Source organism: Chlorocebus sabaeus, chromosome 3, assembly GCF_047675955.1.
Source record: "Chlorocebus sabaeus isolate Y175 chromosome 3, mChlSab1.0.hap1, whole genome shotgun sequence".
Lineage (NCBI taxonomy): Eukaryota > Metazoa > Chordata > Mammalia > Primates > Cercopithecidae > Chlorocebus > Chlorocebus sabaeus.
This window is the reverse complement of record NC_132906.1, coordinates 93,913,232-93,933,079: the sequence shown is the minus strand read 5'-3', so window position 1 is coordinate 93,933,079 and position 19,848 is coordinate 93,913,232.

Genomic DNA, 19,848 nt, shown 5'->3' with positions numbered 1-19,848 from the left:
AGCATCATTCCAACCAGCACCCTTTCCCCTTTGTACATTTTGTCTTTGTTTTACTTCTACAGATGTTGTAAACAGCAAATTACTTTTTAATTATTTTTACTTTAAACAATCAATAGCCTATTCAACACATATATATGTTTGGGAGAATATATAAATATAGAGAAATAGAGAACACACACACACATATATATACACATATAAATATTTTTAAGGTGTTTTGAATTTAACATGATACTTTTGTTAGTGTTTATCACGTCTATCAGGTATAATTTCTCACCAGACTAAAGGGCTTCTCTTAGCATTTTGGATAATGCTGTTCTGGAGATAAAGTCATTCAGCCTTTACCTATCTGAGGATGTCTTTGTTCTAAAGAATGTTTTTGCTAGATATGGAAATCTAGGTTGATGCTTTCATCACATTAAAGATGATGTTTTCTCATCTTCTGGCCTCCTTTGTTTCCGACGGGAAGCTGATGGTGGTCTCATCTTGTCTGGCTGTGCGTGCCACGTCTTTTTGCCTCTGGCTGTTTTCAAGACCTGCACTTTCTGGGTGGCCTTCGGCAATCTGACCACGACGTGCCCTGGAGTGGTTTCTTTGTAGTTTCCTGCTTGGAGTTTGCCAAGCTTCTTGGACTTGTGGTTCTCTTATTTTTGCAATGTCCTTGCCCATTATCTTTTCAGATAGTTCTATGCTCCATTCTCTTTCTCCTCTCCTTCTGGAACTCCAGTACCGTGCACACTGGCTGTTACTCAGGCCTCAGATGGTTTTACTGGCTGACCTACAGGCCTCAGATGGTTTTTTTTTTTTCTCCCTCACTCTATTTGTCCCTTTTGATCACCTTGGGTAATTTCTATTCATGTCTTCAAGGTCACTGACTCTTTCCCTGTGCTATCCACAGTCTGCAGAGGTGCCCATAAAGAGAGCTCTGACCTGATACAATGTTTTCACTTCTAGCATTTCCATGTGTCTGGTGTCGCCTTTTTCCCCCTTGATTTTGTAACATATTTATCATAGTTGTCTCAAAGTTTTTGAAATTCCAGTATCTGAGTGATTTCTAGGTTTGGTTCTGTTGGCTGTTTCCTCTCTTGATGGTGGGCGGCATTTTCCTGCTTTCTGATGTGTCCTGTCATGTTTTGTGGACTACTGGAAGCCTGTTTGTTGGCATGCATATGCCGCCTGCACCCAGGCTGTGGCCTCTTCTTGCCAGTCTGTACTGCAATGGATTTGGTCAGCCCATTCTGTAGCTGAGCTGGGTTTTGGCTTTACTGTTAATTTAGTTAAGATTCTGTTCACCACAGACTTCATGTGATTTGAATGCCAAATCGTAACTCTCCTTTTCTTGGGCTCAGGTGCCTGTGGATTCCATCTTATCTCCCCTGCCTTTCCTTGGATGTCTTCTGGCTCCTGGCATCTGCACCTGGGGGAATCCTCCACCCCCTGCCCCTCCCTGTGGTAAACACCCTCTGCTTTGTACTCAGTGCAAGCCCTGGGGTGCCTCTGGGGCTTCACTCAGCCTTGGTCCCTGCCCTTAGACTGCAGCAGGCTTCATGGGCTTGCGCCCGAGGGGTGGGGCCCTCTGCTTCCCTGACTCTGCAGGCCTCAGAAGAAGGCACGGGGCTCCTCAAGGGCTTCTCCTCGTTCTGCTGCACCCTTGCTCCTCAGCAGGCCCTTCGTCCCCATGTCTTGGGGGGCGTCTCTCAGCCTTCCGCCATGTACCCTGTCCTTCTTAACGGCACCTGGAGAAGGACCATGAAAAATCCCTGGAGGTGGGGGTGGGAGCACTCGAATGCTCATGCCACCCCACATTCGGCCTTTACACATTTGTCAGAAGCTTATCTTTTTTCTTCTTATTTGTGTCCCTGGAAGCTTCTGCCTCCCCCACGGCTAGTCCGTGGCTGACGGCAGCTGTGGGCACTTCTATCCTGGGGAGGCTGCCGATTCGTGGATTCAGCTCACTGGGCTTCTGTCCAGTTCCAGCTCTCTAATGGGCTTTTAAAAGATGACAATTTTTAGATTATCTAAGTTTTTCTCACTTTGAGGAGGGAGCCACATTTCCTGTGCCATCTGCACCCTGAGTGGGAACGGAGTATTAGCGTCTTCTTTCAGCTAGCAGGATCCTCAGAGGATCTCGGGAGGGGATGGGATGGCGTCCTGACCCTCTTCTGTGAAGTGCAGAGTTTTGAAGGCCGGCTCATGGCCAGGCACTGTAGAGATGCTGAGCCATTCAACAGTTACACATTTCATTTTACAAAGGAATAAATGCTCCAAATTTGCCAGTATTCCCTGTGATGATAAATGGCTATCCATAGTATGATACTGATCAAATATTTTCAAAAATAGTAAAATGCTCAACCCCTTCAAGTTAGAACCTCGCTAGTAATGTTTTCACAATGAACGAAGCAGCTATACCTTTCAAAAGAAATGCATCTGTGGAGAAAACATTTTGGAAATGAATGTTCAAAAATGTTTTATTATGTGGTTTTGTGGCTAAGAGTGATGTTTCACTTTTTTTTTAAAGTTTGATTTAAATCCTTAAGAAATTTGAAAAAATAGTTTTCAAACTTGTTTAAAAATATACCAAGAAAAGGATTCAGTTGATTGGTCCTATTTGTTAAATTATCGAAATTCAATACATCCTAATTAGCCTGGAGGAACAGCTGATTGTCATCATGGAGTATAGAAACATACTACCCAAATTTTAACAAAAACCTGAGCGGGGTTGGTCACTGGAATTGAATAATACACAACACTGTTTAGAAGTACAGCAATGATGTGCTTCTCCATTGTGATGAATGTATCCTTGTGAGGAATCATTTTGAGGAATCATTTTTCAGATGTCATAGTCATTAAAACCGAGTATCAAAATTAACTAAACTTAAATGTCACTTCAGATAGTTGCACTGCAAAGTGTTAAAGCAAGTGTTTCCTAACAGCATCCAAGCCAGGAAACAAATCAGGGGCATAATCCCATTCACAACTGCCACAAAAAGAATAAAATACCTCAGAAGACTCTAGCTAACCAGGGAGGTGAAAGATCCCTACAAGAAGAACTACAAAACACTGCTCCAAGAAATCAGAGAGGACACAAACAAATGAAAAAACATCCCATGCTCTTGGATAGGAAGAATCAGTATCACTGAAGTGGCTATACTGCTCAAAGCAAAGTACAGATTCAATGCTATTCCCATCAAACTACCAATGACATTCTTCACAGAACTAGAAAATCTATCCTAAAATTCTTATTGGAACCAAAAAAGAGCCAAAACAGCCAAGGCAATCCTAAGCAAAAAGAACCAAGCTGGAGGAATCACGTTATCTGACTTCGAACTATACTACAAGGTTACAGTAACCAAAACAGCATGGAACTGGCACAAAAACAGACACATAGACCAGTGGAACAGAATAGAGAGCCCAGAGAGAAAACCACACAACTACAACCATCTGATCTTTGAAAAAGTCAAGAAAAACAAGGAGGAAGGGAATTCCTCTTCAATATATGGTGTTGGGAGAACTGGCTAACCATATGCAGATCGAAGTTAGACCCCTTCTTTACACCGTATACAAAAATCAACTCAAAATGGATTAAAGACCTAAATGTAAAACCTAAAACTATAAAAAACCCTGAAGATAACCTAGAGTATACCATTTTGGACATAGAAACTGGCAAGGATTTCATAACAAAAAAGCCAAAAGCAACTGCACAAAAGCAAAATAAACAAATGGGACCAAATTAAACTAAAGAGCTTCTGCATAGTGAAGAGAAGCTACCAACAGAGTAAACAGAAAGCCTATGGAATGGGAGAACATATTTGCAAACTATACATCTGATAAACATCTAATATCTAGAACCTACAAGGGACTTAAACTAAAGTACAAGCAAAACCCAAACAACTCTGTTAAAAAGTGGGCAAAGGACATGGACACTTTTCAAAAGAAGACATATACTTGGTCAACAAGCATATGAAAAAATTCTCAATATCACTGATCATCAGAGAAATGCAAATCAAAACCACAATGAGATGTCATCTCACACCAGTCAGAATGGCTATTTTTTAAAAGGCAAAAAAATAGCATGCTGGCATGGGTGTGGAGAAAAGGGGACACTTATACATTGTTGGTGAGAGTGTAAATTAGTTTGGCCATTGTGGAATGCAGTGTGACAATTCCTCAAAGGACTAAAAAAAGAACTACCATTCGGCCGAGCAGTCCCACTACTGGGTGTATACCCAAAGGAATGTAAATCACTCTAACATAAAGACACACGCACATGTATGTTCATTGCAGCACTACTCACAATAGCAAAGACATGCAATCAACTTAAATACCCATCAGTGAGAGACTGGATAAAGAAAATGTGGGACATAGAAACCACGAAATACTGTGCAGCCATAAAAAGGAATGAGATCATGTCCTTTGCAGGAACATGGATGGAACTGGAGGGCATTATCCTTAGCGCACTAACACAGGAACAGAAAACCAAATACTGCATGTTCTCACTTATAAGTGGGAGCTAAATGATGAGAACACACGAACAGACAGAGGGAAACAAAATGCTCTGGGGCCTACTTGACAGTGGAGGGTGGGAGGAAGGAGAGGAGCAGAATGAAAACAAACAAAAAACAGCTATTGGGTTGTTTGCTTAGTATGTGGGTGACAAAATAATCTCTATGCCAAACCCCTGAGTCACGAATTTACCTATATATCAACCCTGACATGTACCCTTGTGCATTAATCTGCACATGTACCCCTGAATATTAACTTTTAATACTTAAAATAGTACAAAAAAGCAAATCAAATGTTTCTGAAATAATTAAGCAAATCAAAGCATGGCACTCTCTAAAATCATTACTATTTATACCATATTTTAGTAAGAGCAGGAAATGATTGATTCCAAAATTGACAGAAAATTTTCTTTTATATAATTCTTATCTCATCCTTCAAAAATGTCTTTTTGTTATGTGATGTGTGTAACCTAGTAACAGTTCTTGTACACAACTTAAATGTGTGTGCCCATTGGGATTCACGTTCAGAATTTCAAACGTAGTTCTCGTTTTAGGAAGTTCAGAGGTTACTCTTTTGGAAGATCCATTCTTGGGTGTGCTGTCAAAAGCACTGTTGTGGAGATGCTTTTGGGGGAGGCTGCAGATAATTTATTAATGAGTCTCAAAGGCAGCATTTCTAATAATGCATTTTCTAATATACATTAGAGCTGGCTTGGAGGTGTCCCCGGGGAGCCTCTCTTTCCTTCGCATCCATCCTGGCAGCTTCTCGAATGGAGAGAGTCAAGGGTCGGCAGGGAGACAGCAGGAAGTCGAGAAGAGCAGCATCCATCAGGTGTCACTGCTGGAAAAACAAAAAGTAAGCACCAAAGCCGAAGACGACCATCCTTTCAAGCCTGAGTCAGCCCCAGGACCTGGGGGGCTTGTGGCCCCACCCAGAGCTTCCGGCCCAGCAGGTCTGGGTGGAGTTGGAGAGTCTGCACTTCCGAAAGGTGTCTCTGAAAGGGATGTAGCGCCGCCATCCCTCTGGAGCTTTGAAGCCGGGCAGCTGGACTTCAGCAAGGTCGCATGGATGGTTCAAACCCGCACCTGCCGTCGCATGGACCGTTCAAACCCGCACCTGCCGTCGCATGGACGGTTCAAACCCGCACCTGCCCGTCGCATGGACGGTTCAAACCCGCACCTGCCCGTCGCATGGACGGTTCAAACCCGCACCTGCCCGTCGCATGGACGGTTCAAACCCGCACCTGCCCGTCGCATGGACGGTTCAAACCCGCACCTGCCGTCGCATGGACGGTTCAAACCCGCACCTGCCCATTGCATGGACGGTTCAAACCCGCACCTGCTGTCATATGGACCGTTCAAACCTGCACCTGCCATCGCATGGACCGTTCAAACCCGCACCTGCTGGTCGCATGGACCGTTCAACCCCGCACCTGCTGGTCGCATGGACTGTTCAAACCCACACCTGTCGGCCGGGTGTTGAGCCCGTGTTGACCATAAGGGACAGGCCAGGCCTTCAGTGTCAGGTGTGTGACTGGAAAGGGAGCACTGTTTGCACAGCCTCGGGGCGCTGCTGTGGCCCTTACCTGGGGCAGGCACAGGCTGCTGAGGACCAGCTGCTGGCCGGCCTTCCGACCAAGGCCACCTGGGCAGGAATGTGTTTTCCTTCCCAAATTTATTTTCTGCATACAAAGTCCCCATAACCAGAGAGGTGTCAATGTGTAGGTGGCACACAGTTGTGTATTTATGGGTGTGGTTTGGGGTATTCTGTCTTAAAAACGCCCTCCTGACTCTCGGTGCCTGCTCCTGGGTGCCCCAGACGGGGTTTTCCAGTGGCTTCAAGCTGCATGGCCCAGCGAAGCCGGTGCTTGCCGCATGGCCATGGCGGCTCCAGGTAGAGATGTGCTGTGGGTATAAAAGTAAATATCTTATTAATCCGTGTTTTCTACTGATTACTTACTGAAATGGCAATGTTTTAGATATATTGGGTTACATAGTAAAACACATTTCTCCTGTTTATTTCGCTTTCTAAAAATGCAGCTACCAGAGCATTTGCAGTTCTACGTGGCTTATGTCTGTGGCTCGCACAGTTCCTTGCACAGCACTCATTCCCTCTGAAGCAGACAAGACGCGTGGACTTCGGGGAACGTCCCCTCCTCTCCTGCTCCCCATCCTGTCCCCGTGCTCACCCAGGCCCCTCCCCTCTTTGTCTTTCCCTTGCCTTCCTTGTTGATGAAGTTCAGGGTGTCAGGGAGAAGCCTGGGACCCCTGGCCCCGGTGGATCTGCAGTCAAGGGGGCTGTCTCCCACCCCATTCGCTGTCCTCCTTCCTCTTTTTGTAGCAGAACCCTGTGTTGATCTGGGGCGGCAACGAGCCCTGATGAAAGCCTGCTTTTCTAATCTGTTTCACATCTAGGTATCGCCGCATGACTCACAATGAGCGGTCGCTAGACACTGTGTGAAGGAATTTCTCTAGTGGGTCTCTAGTCTCATGCTCTTCTCTCCATCTTCATCCTTCCAGTGGCTGGGAATGTGGTCGTGAGGCTGGAGCTTAGGCAGCCTTCTTGACCACAGGAGGCCACTCCCAGAGCGGGGAGGCACTGTAATGGGAGGATCCCTTACCCGCGCGTGGCCTGCCTGCCCCCTGGTTTCTTTCACACAATTGAGAAATGGACTGCTTTCTTGGGTAGCCCTCTTCTATGTGGCCAACTCAGCCTTGACTTTTTTGCCCCTCTTGGTCTGGGCTCTTGCAGGGAAGGTGTCCACAGTCACCCCGTGCAGTGACTTGCCTGCAGCAGTGGCAGCCGGGGCTCCACCCACATCTCTGAGATGCCCGCACTGTCCCATCCTGTCATTTGTCTGCTTACACACCTGTCCTTACATGGGACTGTCGGCTCCTTGAGGACGAGAACTTGGGGTTACTTCTGTGTTTCCTGTTTCTAAACCAGGCTGGCATAAAATGGCTGCTCAGCAGATGTTTTCTGAGCCCAATCCCACGTACCTACAGGCTTCAGGGTTCCCGCTATGATCATTCAGACTTGAGGATCTCCTTTGAGGGGACAGCCGGAAGGCGTTTACAGAATCAGACACTGGAGACTTTCTCCTTCACGCGGAATCTAACTGGTCAGTTTTAAAGCTGTGGCATTCCCTGGAGGGGCCACTCTGCTAGTTCTCCCCACGGTGGGCTTTATAGGAAGACCCCCTCTTCACACAGAAGCCGGGAAGGCCTGCCTTGGGTAAGGGCGTAGCCCTGAGTGTACCCCCCAAAACCCCTGCTCCCTGCTCATCTGTGACAGCCTGACTTCAGATAGTTAATCCTTCTGGCTCAAGCATTCGGAGTGGAGATGGGCTGAACCCACTGGGCGTTTTAGTTGCACTGTAAGCCACACTTCGGGCTGAGCTTGCTGAGGTGACTTCGCTATCTAGGCTGCCTGCCTGGGGTGCTGGGAGCCGAGTGCCCATCTCTAGGAGCCGAGTGCCCATCTCTAGGAGCTCGCCCTGCTCCCCTAGGTCGGCTCCTCTCTGCCTCACCTCACCGTGGCCTCCTTTTCCTAATGCGTGACACAGACCAGCGTCACATGGCATCCATGGACTCCAGCGGGACCCTTTTGATCAGTGGTAGGGTTGTGATGAGGACAGAAGGTGGTGGGGTTGGGATGGGGACAGGAGGTGGTGGGGTTGGGATGGGGACAGGAGGTGGGGTTGGGATGGGGACAGGAGGTGGTGGGGTTGTGATGGGGACAGGAAGTGGTGGGGTTGGGATGGGGACAGGAGGTGGTGGGGTTGGGATGGGGACAGGAAGTGGTGGGGTTGGGATGGGGACAGGAGGTGGTGGGGTTGGGATGGGGACAGGAGGTGGGGTTGGGATGGGGACAGGAGGTGGAGTTGGGATGGGGACAGGAGGTGGGATTGGGATGGGGACAGGAGGTGGGATTGGGATGGAAACAGGAGGTGGGGTTGTGATGGGGACAGGAGGTGGGGTTGGGATGGGGACAGGAGGTGGGGGTTGGGATGGGGACAGGAGGTGGGGTTGGGATGGGGACAGGAGGTGGTGGGGTTGGGATGGGGACAGGAGGTGGGGTTGGGATGGGGACAGGAGGTGGGGGTTGGGATGGGGACAGGAGGTGGGGTTGGGATGGGGACAGGAGGTGGGGTTGGGATGGGGACAGGAGGTGGTGGGGTTGGGATGGGGACAGGAGGTGGGGTTGGGATGGGGACAGGAGGTGGGGGTTGGGATGGGGACAGGAGGTGGGGTTGGGATGGGGACAGGAGGTGGGGTTGGGATGGGGACAGGAGGTGGGGGTTGGGATGAGGACAGTAGGTGAGCCACTGGTGGTATTGATTTCTCCTCACAGACACGAGGAGATTCAGAGGTCCTGTGTGTGCCTCTGTCTGCTTTTTGTATAATTTTGTTCCTGGATTCAGGGCTGAGGAAGGAGCTGGGTCAGTGATGTGCCTGGTGAGTCCCGTGAAGCCCAGCCAGGACCTTGGTGGGTGCGTTGGGAAGTTCCAGGTGGGGGCCACATGGCAGAGGTTGGGAGGTCCGAGCATCGCCTCAGCTTTGGGGCATGAAACCCACCTGGGCAGATCAGGCTGACCTCTGGGAAGCATCTGTGAGTGGTTTAGACGGGGAGTGGTTTAGACAGGGAGAGAAGCTGGGTGGGGGAGTGGTTTAGACAGGGAGAGAAGCTGGGTGGTGGGGAGTGCTGTTGAGCCAGTGGGGGTTCAGCTGCTGAGCTCCGGAGGGGTGTCTGGGCTGCAGGCGGCCCTGCGTCGCCCGCTCAGTGGGCCTGGCGAGGAGGCTTCCTGGGGCCCTCAGGCGGCCCTGCGTTCCCCGCTCGGTGGGCCTGGCTGTCCCCTTAGCACAACGGTGAGTTCTAACAGGGATCTCTGGGAGAGCGTCTTTTGTTTGCTTTTGTTTAGTTTAAAAACAGGGATATTAGGAATCAAGATGAGATGAGGTTAGTCCCCAAAGTTAAATTCCTCTTCCTTGCCTCTGAGCTGTGCCGTTCCAGACGTGTCTCCTTTAGTCCCCCTAGGATCTGGTCTGGGCTGGACCTGTGGACGCCAGGCCCCCCACAACCCACCGATGTCAGGGCCAGCTCCATCTGTCCTGTGTCGGTGGGGTCCTCACACAGGATTTATTTTAAATCATCACTGCAGGAGATCATCTGTTTTCCATAATAATCTGCAGGTAGCTTTATTAATTTCCTCTGGAGGGGGGATGGAAGCTCGTCTCGCTTCCGAGAGGCTGGGGCTGCGCCTGGCCGCACTGATACCTTATCGCCCGCATCCTCACGCAAGGCTTCACTTTGGTGTCAGGATGTCAGGGGCTCGGAAATGTGGGTTCGTTGTGGATGGAGAGTGAGCCCTTCCTTAGTAGGTCATGGCCAGAGGTGGTCAGACAGCAAGGACTGCTCTCCAGGTGCGTCCAGCAGGGACAGTGTGGCTAGGCCCTCCCCTCCAGGTGCGTCCAGCAGGGACAGTGTGACTAGGCCCTCCCCTCCAGGTGCGTCCAACAGGGACAGTGTGGCTAGGCCCTCCCCTTGGCCGCTGGAGGCTGTAGCCCGCAGGGTTCTGGCAGTGACAGGTGTCCTCCAGGGAGGGTCTGAGTCACACCCTCCACATTGGCTGAGGACCCAGCTCGTGCTGTGGGAGAGGAGGAAGCCCCCAGGGCTCCAGACTGTCTTCCTGAAGGAAGTTCGTGGGGGCGGGTGGTGGAAGGGGGTCCGGCCCTAGTGGGGCTTCTGTTGTCCCTCATCATGGCCTCTGCTGGGGGTGGTGGCCCGAACCCTCACCCCAGCGGCCCGAGCTCCAGGTAGATGTGCCCAGCTTAGCTGTGTGGTTGCCCTTGGGAGCCACAGTGGGTCGGGAATCAGGCGCCCCAGGGATGTCTGGCTCCACGTGGTCCCTCCCGCCCACGGCACAGGGGCCCCAGCAGCCAGGCCTAGTCCCCTCCTTGCCCTGCCCAGAGCCCCCAGTTCCTGCATTCGTGACCCAACTCCTTTGTCCCCACCGACTCCTTTGTCCCCACCTTTACAGACCGTCCCTGTCCCTCTGGCGGCCCCACTTGCATCTGCTGCTTCCTGCTGTTATCCCTCCCGGCACAGTATTCTGGTCGCTTAGGATCAGAGCGGCACTCAGGCCTCTGGACACCCGAGCACCACTTCCGGGACAAGCTGTGTCTTCTCCCCCAGCCTTTGAAAGTGTGAACCATGATTCAGGTGGTGAAGAAAAGCTGGCACGGAATTAAGCGGTAGATGGATGCAACATCTTTATCGCCGTGTTCTGGTTGTGGTGCAGGGTGGCCCCCGTGGCTGTTTCTGTGGTGGTCGTCGGCACACTGTGGTGGTGACTGTGGCTCACGTGCACCCTTGGAGGCGGTACCACGTCTGCGGACATAGCAGCCCTGGCGGCCTCACCCTCTCACTGAGGATTCCCGCCATCACCTGGCAATGTCCCCTGAAGATCCTTTTTAAGAAGTCAGTGGCCGGCCTACAAGGCAGCATCAGGCTGTGGGCATCACGCTCCTGTGACTGAAAAGTCAAGCGACCGTGGCGTTGGGCAGGGCTCCATGCTGCGTGCGTAGCGGCCCAGGCTTGCAGCTGTCAGTGCTGGGGAGACGTTCAGGGGTCCCAGCGTGTGGGCGGTCCTTCTCCGGTGCCACATCCTGGGCGTGGAACTACCTGAATGGAGGGGCTTTTTTCTGTTTTCTCAGGGCAGTTTTGTGATTGGCATTGGCCTCGTCTTCCTTCCTTCCCTCACTGATGTGCACTCAACACCCGCATGTGGACTGACAGCCTGGGGTCAGGACGCTGCTGGGGGTCAGGGATGTGTGGTGGGCTGCGGTGGGGTGTGGTGAAGCCTGCCTGGCCTCAAGCCCGGTGGAGGCTCTGGAAGCCCCCTGCTTCCTAGTACTGACGGTGGCCGGTCTCCACCTTCCTTTGGTGTTCCAGAGACCTGAAGCGGAGCAGCTGGTGTGGCTCCGGAGTCCCCAGAGCCCTCTCTCCACCCGCTTCCTGCAGAACCGCATCTGGGCCTCCAGAAGGAAGCTGCAAGTGAGCCGGCAGCGGCTTCCCCGGCCCTGTCTCAGCAGCCCTCACATGGGCAAGGCCTCTGTGGGAGAGCAGGGCCGCTCTCTGTGATGCCACCACCAGGATGGCTGAGCTCCAGTGTGATGCCCGTCCTGGGTCTGAGGGCCCGGAAGTCACCCTTCCGTCTGCTGCCAGGAGTGTGCGTGCCCAGCACTGGAGAGCAGTGAGAGGCACTGGTTTCCCAGCACACAGTGTGCGCCTGCCCGCTTGCTCTCCCGGCTCTGTGTGTGGCCCCTCACTGGCCAGGTGTGTAGCTGTGTAGTGTTTCTGGGGGGCTGCTGGCCTGCCAGGCATGGCTTCTCAGTGGCCAGCATGGCGGTCTGGGGGTGGTCTGGGATGGCCAGGTGTGGGGCTGTGGGCTCAGGGGCGGCTGTCAGGCCTCAGGTGTCGCCCTGCACTTCCCACCCCGTGGCCACGTCCTCCCACCCTCTGCTCTGTACATCACGCTCAAGAACAAACAAACTCACCAAACACGCGTTGGAGGCGGCCAGGCTGGCTCCACTCCGGGGGCCCTGGCGACAGGTTTCAGGACGGCAGCAGCAGGGCCTTGCGAGTGGGAGAGTGGACTCAGCTCCTCCCACCGTGAGGACGGGGAGGGAGGGGACAGGACGTGTAACTGTGGACCAGGAAGGGCCGGGGATGGAACACTGTGAAGAGGAAGCATCAGGGTGAGGGACTCCTACAGATTTGATAGGACCATGGCTGATGGCGGGCAGGGCTCCCGTGACACAGACGTGCCAGGGTTTTCACCCAGTGGAGTGGTTCCCCTCACAAGGACAGAGCGGGAAGCCCCAGGCCAGGCCTTGTTAGAAAGGGCTCAGGGCCAGGCGCGGTGGCTCACGCCTGTACTCCCAGCACTTTGGGAGGCCGAGGCGGATGAATCACGAGGTCAGGAGATCAAGACCATCCTGGCTAACACGGTGAAACCCCGTCTCTACTAAAAATACAAAAAACTAGCCAGGTGTAGTGGTGGGCGCCTGTAGTCCCAGTTACTTGGGAAACTGAGGCAGGAGAAGGGCATGAACCTGGGAGGCGGAGCTTGCAGTTAGCCGAGATTGTGCCACTGAACTCCAGCCTGGGCAACAGAGCAAGACTCCATCTCAGAAAAAAAAAAAAAAAAAAAAAAAAAAAAAGGCTCAGGAGCCAACCAAGTGTGGGCCAAGGAAAGCCTCTGTAGGCCGATGTGACTACCTCCATCGTCAGCCAGGGCCCTCCTGTGGCACCAGTCCCCTGCCACCCTCCTGATGCTGTCTAGGTGGGCAGGGGCCTTTCAGGCCAGGAGAAGAAAGGGACATCTGCCCTTCTGTGCCTGGCCTCAGGACACCTGTCCCCATCCCAGAGCGGTCTGAGGGCTCTGCTGGGTCACTCAGCCCCTGAGGCAGCCCCACCAGCCCAGGCCCGAGCACCTCTTCCCTCCAGGCCAGGCGCAGCCAGTCCCCACCTCCCACCTTCCACCTCCGCCAGGCCCGGACATGGAGTCATGGCTTGGACGAGATTCTTACTGTGTCATCGGCTGGTGCGCAGGTGACTCTGGAGCGCAGGTCGTGCCAATCGGCCCGGGGAGTCTCCACCCGGTCACCATCTCTCCCCGCACCCTCCACCCATCCCCGTCCACCCTCTGACCCACACGCCCGTGGCTCTGACCCGGGATTTCGGGGTTTGCTGCCATTTAGAAATGACGTTCTTACTTGTTGAATTCTAAAACGGAAGCAACACAGCTGTCTCGTAAATCAAATTTAGTGAATAAACGAGCCGTTCTTGTTTAGTATTGTCTTTAGGTCTTATTTCTCATGTCTCCTTTCATTAGAGGTTTTCATTGTAATCTCTTCGGCTCAACAAAGACAACCAAATCTGCCCTGTTAATTTTGTAATTGAGGTCTATGCAAACATATTGCCATAGCCATGGAAAATGTTTACTCTTTTTCAGCTGAACACACAGTACATTTTTAGTTGAATAAGATCCAACTGAAAGGCATAAATCAAGGGTTTAAAAATAGAAAGAGGATCGCAAAGCCTAGTATGTCAATATGCTCGTCAAGTGTTAATGCAGCCAGGCAGAGTTAGGCGGCCCTGGGCGCTGGAAACTGCGTTCGACCTCCTCCCTGCCCCTCTGCTTCTACAGTTCGGTTTTCACAGAGGCCTCTGGCAGGAGGAGCCGACGTTTAGAATACAGATGGGCAAAGGAAGCACCATTTTAAAATAGTTACTTAAAAAAAATCCTTTCAGATGAAAAAGTCTGCTATCTTTGATCTTTCTGGTGTTGGTGAAAGGAAAGAGAAATCCCCATGTGGGGAGGCCCTGGGCGGCGTTCGGGACTGAGCCCTGTGGAGCGGAAAGGCTCGAGACTGGACCTGTCTTGCAAAAACAAGGCTCCTGTTAGCAGAATCGAAGTCAATTGAGGAGCTGGAAGAAAACGGGTCCCTTCCCTGAAGCATTGTGATTAGCTCAAGCTCCTTGGATTTGCACTTTTGGAGACGATGTGGTCAGTGAAGGCTGGGGAAGGCTAGGCAGGCCAGATGCCCGGCTAGAGGCAGAGCCTGGAGACAGCGGAAAGGAGAATGTACCTTCCAGATGCCACCTTTCCCGAAAAACTGCCTGGGGTTGCATTTGTGGAAGCCAACCCTCCTAATCAACAAATCAACAAATATCGAGTTTAATTTGTGAATTTTCATTTTCATAATTTTACTTGTACATATTTGAACACCCTGAGGTTTGTAAACATTTAGTAACTTATCCAAAGGTCACAGGACTATCCATGCTTCAAATCCAGGCCCTGTCCTGAACTTGAAGGAGTGCAGGATGAAGAAGCCCCAGCCCCGCTGTGAGGGACTCGAGGCTGCTGGGAGAGCTGGGAAGCGTTAGTGGTTGTGAAGTGTGCACGGCGCTGGGAGAGCTGGGAAGTGTGTATGATTGTGATGAAGTGTGCATGGTGCTGGGAGAACTGGGAAGTGTGTGCAGTTGTGATGAAGTGTGTGCGGTTGTGAAGTGTGCACGGTTGTGAAGTGTGTGCAGCGCTGGGAAAGCTGGGAAGTGTGCACAGTTGTGATGAAATGTGCACAGCGCTGGGAGAGCTGGTTACAAGTGTGCACGGCGCTGGGAGAGCTGGGAAGTGTTTGTGGTTAAGTGTGCACAGTGCTGGGAGAGCTGGTTACAAGTGTGCACGGCGTTGGGAGAGCTGGTTACAAGTGTGCACGGCGCTGGGAGAGCTGGGAAGTGTTCGTGGTTGTGAAGTGTGCACGGCGCTGGGAGAGCTGGGAAGTGTTCGTGGTTGTGAAGTGTGCACGGCGCTGGGAGAGCTGGGAAGTGTTTGTGGTTGTGAAGTGTGCACGGCGCTGGGAGAGCTGGGAAGTGTGCGGACCCGAGGCCGCTGGGAGAGCTGGGAAGTGTTCGTGGTTGCTATGATGAAACGTGCACAGTGGCGGCACTGCAAAGCGTGAGGGAGGCTCCAAGCAGGGCTTCCTGGGTCGGAGGCTGGCTCGGGGGAAGGAGCAAGAAGGGCAGTCTCAGGAACAGTCACGTGTGGAGGTGGGAGGACGAGACGTGCCCCCAATTCTGGAGGAGACCCTGGTGGTGGCAATGGTGGGTTGGGACAGAACGCGGGAGGCTTTGAACATCAAGACGTGAATCTGGACTCATTTATAGTCAGTATTTTTTTATGAGTTAACCAAAAGACGTGTGGCATTTTGGGGTCTGAACACTTTTAAATCAACGACTCCTAAGTGTTTACAAAGCAGGAAACAAGGTTTTTTTTTTTTTTTTTTTTTTTTTTTATATACTTTAAGTTCTAGGGTACATGTGCACAACGTGCAGGTTTGTTACATATGTATACATGTGCCATGTTTAACCATGAGCTTCAGGAGCAGGATGGGCTCCTGGAGCCTGGAGGGAGCCCAGTCTCCCTCTCTGTGGGTGGCCGGATGCCCCTGACTTGGGTCCAGACGTAGAGCCCTTCTCCTGGCCTCCATCCCGGTCTGCGACCTCTCGTTTGAGATGACCCTTTCGCGGTGTCGAGGACTGAGGCAGCTCTGGAATGTCACCCTACCTGTAACCTCACACAACCTGCCCAGCTGCGTGGGTGCTGGGAAGAGATATGGGGCTCTGAGGTCAGGGAGGGAGGACAGCTTGTTACGGCAGTGACAGTGGCTGGGAACCCGCAGGGCCCCATGTCTACTTGGCCACGTGAATTGACCAGTGCCACCTGCACACACCATGAGTCAGGGTTATAGGAGAGCACCCCCGAGTCTTCCGCCACAGAGGAAGGCACTGCCTTTGCCTTCCAAGGCTGTATTTGCTTTCGGGTATCCTTGAACAGGTAGCCCTGAACAAAGGGGAGGCCAGTGTCTCACTTCATGGGGTGTATGGAAAATGTGCCGCCTGCAGAGAATTGCCTCCCGGTGGCGAGTTGGTGGCAGCTGGCAGGCCCAGCTGAGCTGTGCTGTGGCCAAGCCGGTGTTGGGAGAGGCCTCGCCCCTGGAAGCATGGTGCCCATATGTTGCCACCACGTGCCTGGAGTCTCTGGGCTGGAGCTCCAAGCTCGTCTTCATCATGAAGAAGCACATCCAGGCTGTGGGCAGAACTGCCGTGAAGCCATCCAGCGGTTTAAATTCTACATTCTGCGGGTCATGCATGGGGTTGGCTTATTCAGCCTTCCTTCCATTCTCCCTGTGGTTGGAGAAGACGGAGAATAAAACACCTCATTTCTGAGATGCTTGGCAGCTGGATTCCGGAAGCCAGGCAGAGTCCACCAACAAGAGGCACCCCAAGGCATTCCGAAAGGCAGATGGAAGAGGAGCGCATCTTTTCGCCGTTGTGCTGTGTTTACTGGAAAGCACTGTTGTTGAGATGTATTTCTGCGTGATGTCCATTCTTTAAACCCCAGATGCAGGAGGATGGCAGCCGTGACCCTGCGGATTCCTGGCTCCTGCTCCTGGTCCCCAGCCGGCTCAGGTGAACCCATGAGTCAATGGCAGCCCCAGGAATGGCAGCCCCCCTGTTGGGTGGGCTCCACATTGTCCTGCAAGTAGTTTCTGGGAGCTACAGCCAAGTGAGAACCTGCTTCAATTTCCAGTTGCTTTCAGCGACACTGGCATGACCTCCTTCCTGTGGAAGACACCTGGAGTGGCTTTCCTTCTCTGCCTCAAAGCCTGACTGGTTCACGTTCGCAGTTCATACCTTACTACTGGTTACAAATCACCTGCAAACTCCTGACTGCAGTGCAGCGAGGGTGGGGCTGAGCACTCTGCTCCTAGTGTGTGGTCAGGCTGGGGTCTGGGCAATGGCTTAAAGCAAACATTATGGCACAGTTTGCAGGGTCGGGAATCCTGGGTTTTGTGGGGTCGGGAGTCCAGGGTCTGTAGCCAGGCACTTCCCACCCAAGGCTTCTGAGGACAGCACGCTGTGGCCAGGTCGAGGTCTCATCAGAAGGCTCAGCAGGAGAAGGATCCGCTTTCACACTGGGCTCCCACTGACTGTGGCCAGGGCATCTCTCCGTTCCTTGTCTCGTGGGCTTTCTGGAGGGAAGCCACAGCCTGGCAGCTGCCTGCCTTGGAGTACATAAGAGAGAAAGAGCATGAGAAGCCCTGAAATGGAAGCCACAGTTGTTTTGTGGCCTGAGGTTGGAAGCAATATTCCATCATGTTTCCATATTCCTGAGTTCAGTCCGTGCTCAAGAGGAGGGGATTACTGAGGGGGAGTAGGTCCCAGGGGGAGGGATGGCTGGGCTCATTTAGGGCTGCCGACCACCCTGGACTTTGGGAAACAACACAGCCTGTGTCTAGGTTCGCAGCATGGAGACGGCTGCGTGGTCACCAGGGCGGTTTGGATGGCTGGACGTGGCAGATGGGACTGACCTGCCCCTGGTGGCTGTGGTGGAGCTACTGGCTGGAGTGGGGGCCCCGGGGCTGTGTGTCTGCAGGGAGGGAAGTCAGGGTGGCCGGGGAGTGCTGGTCATGGGCCTCGGGTGTGTCTGCAGGGAGGGAAGGCAGGGGTGTTGGGGAGTGCTGGTCATGGGCCTCGGGTGTGGCCTTGAGCCCAGCCCCTGCAGAGGCGGTGCTCCCTGTGCTGGGCACTGCATGGGGCTGAAATGTCTTCCTGTGGTCACTGGACTCCTTGGACCAGCAGAACAAGCCTGGTTGTCGTGGCAGCTGTGGTCGCTTGTGTACACACACCCTGTGGTTCCTTTGCTGTCTCAGTACAGGAGAAACACCCTGGACTCCCCCGTTTCTCGTTGGTTGTAACTCTCAGTCCCTCACCTCGGTGTCCTGGCTGACTGCTGTTCTCCTTAACTCACAGCAACCCCTCCTGGGAGCAGCTCAGAGGTGCTGGGAGAGGCAGCGCAGCTTCTAGACACCCTTCTCTGTAATCCAGCCATGCAGGTTGGATTTGCCATGGGAGCTCCATCCACTGCTGAGGACTGGGCTTCCTGGGCTCGCCACGGAGCCTCCCGCATCTTCCCCAGACACACCTGCCTTCCGCACGGTGGCCACTCTTCTCGGACTCTGTGCCTGACCCCAGATTTATTACTTTAAACTTTTCTTTGCAGTACTCAGCCTGTTGTTCTGCGTCACTGTTCAGCTGATTAAAAACAGCAGCTTCCCTCAGAAACAAATGTTACTGTAGCCCTTGGGTGTCAGAAAAGAGCAGGCAAACCCAACCTGAAGGCTCCTGGGCATTCTGCAGTTGTCTCCGTCGGCGTTCAGTAGGAACACACAGGAGTGTGGGAGAACTGGATCGTGTGGCTAGGAGTTAAAGGCAAGAGGGGATCCAGGAAGGCCAGGAAGCTGCTGCCTGGAGGGGGTGGGATGCTGGCAGGGGCTAAGCCTCTCCAGGACACGGCACCTTCATCACTCTGACCACTGGGCCCCCTGCCCCACCTCTGACCACTGGACCTGAGTGGGGTGTGTCTATTCTGTGCCCATCAGCTCCTCCCTACTCCTCACCAAGAGAGAGACCAGCCCCTCCCATCGCATGCTCCTTGGAGGACTGGAATCCAGCTCTACTGTGAACCCTACTGTGTCCAGGTACAGGATCGAGGTGAGTCCAAACAAAACAGACCCCAGGTCTGAGACAGTGACAGTGAGCCTCTGTGAACACCTGCGGGTCCCCAGCCCAGCTTCTCGCTGTGGAATCTTGAGGGGCAGTGGGAAAATAGGGGCTGACCTTGCTCCAAGTCCCTAACAGGGAGCCCGCTTCCCTGAGGGTGAAGGCAGAGGGGTTCAGCTTGTGCAGGACTGGGGGTGGTGAGAGCCCAGTGAGGGTGGGCGTGGCGGGCAGGGCATGGGGAGCAGACCTTGAGCGGCCGCCTACCGTCCCCCTCTGTGGGGGGTGCAAGGGGTGGAAGCTGTGAGTGTGACGTGAGTGAAGCAGACCCAGGCAGGGCAGCCTCCGGCTCCTCGATGGAGGCTTTCTGGTCAGAGTGGGAGGGTCTGATGTCTGTGGTTCTGTGGCCACACAGCCCTTACCCAGTATTGAAAAGTAATGTTGCCTCGTGGGGAAATGGAAATGGCCAACAAGAGTGGGTAGGCCCGTCCTCCTCACCCGTTCACCTCAGTCTTCCTGTTCACCTCAGTCTCCTCACCCCCATCCTGCTCTGTTCACCTTGGTCTCCTCACCCGTTCACCTCACTCCTCCTCACCTGTTCACCTCAGTCCTCCTCATCCATTCACCTCAGTCCTCCTCATCCATTCGCCTCAGTCCTCACCCATTCACCTCAGTCCTCACCTGTTCACCTCAGTCCTCCTCACCTGTTCACCTCACTTCTCCTCATCCATTCGCCTCAGTCCTCACCCATTCACCTCAGTCCTCCCGTTCACCTCAGTCTCCTCACCCCCACCTTGCTCTGTTCACCTTGGTCTCCTCACCCGTTCACCTCACTCCTGCTCACCTGTTCACCTCAGTCCTCCTCATCCATTCACCTCAGTCCTCACCCGTTCACCTCACTCCTCCTCACCTGTTCACCTCAGTCCTCACCCGTTCACCTCACTCCTCCTCACCTGTTCACCTCAGTCCTCACCCATTTACCTCAGTCCTCACCTGTTCACCTCAGTCCCCCTCACCCGTTCACCTCACTTCTCACCTGTTCACCTCAGTCTTCCTCATCCGTTCACCTCAGTCCTCCTCACTCATTCACCCCGGTTCTCCTCACCTGTTCACCTCACTCCTGCTCACCTGTTCACCTCAGTCCTCCTAATCCATTCACCTCAGTCTTCACCCATTCACCTCAGTCTTCACCCATTCACCTCAGTCCCCCTCACC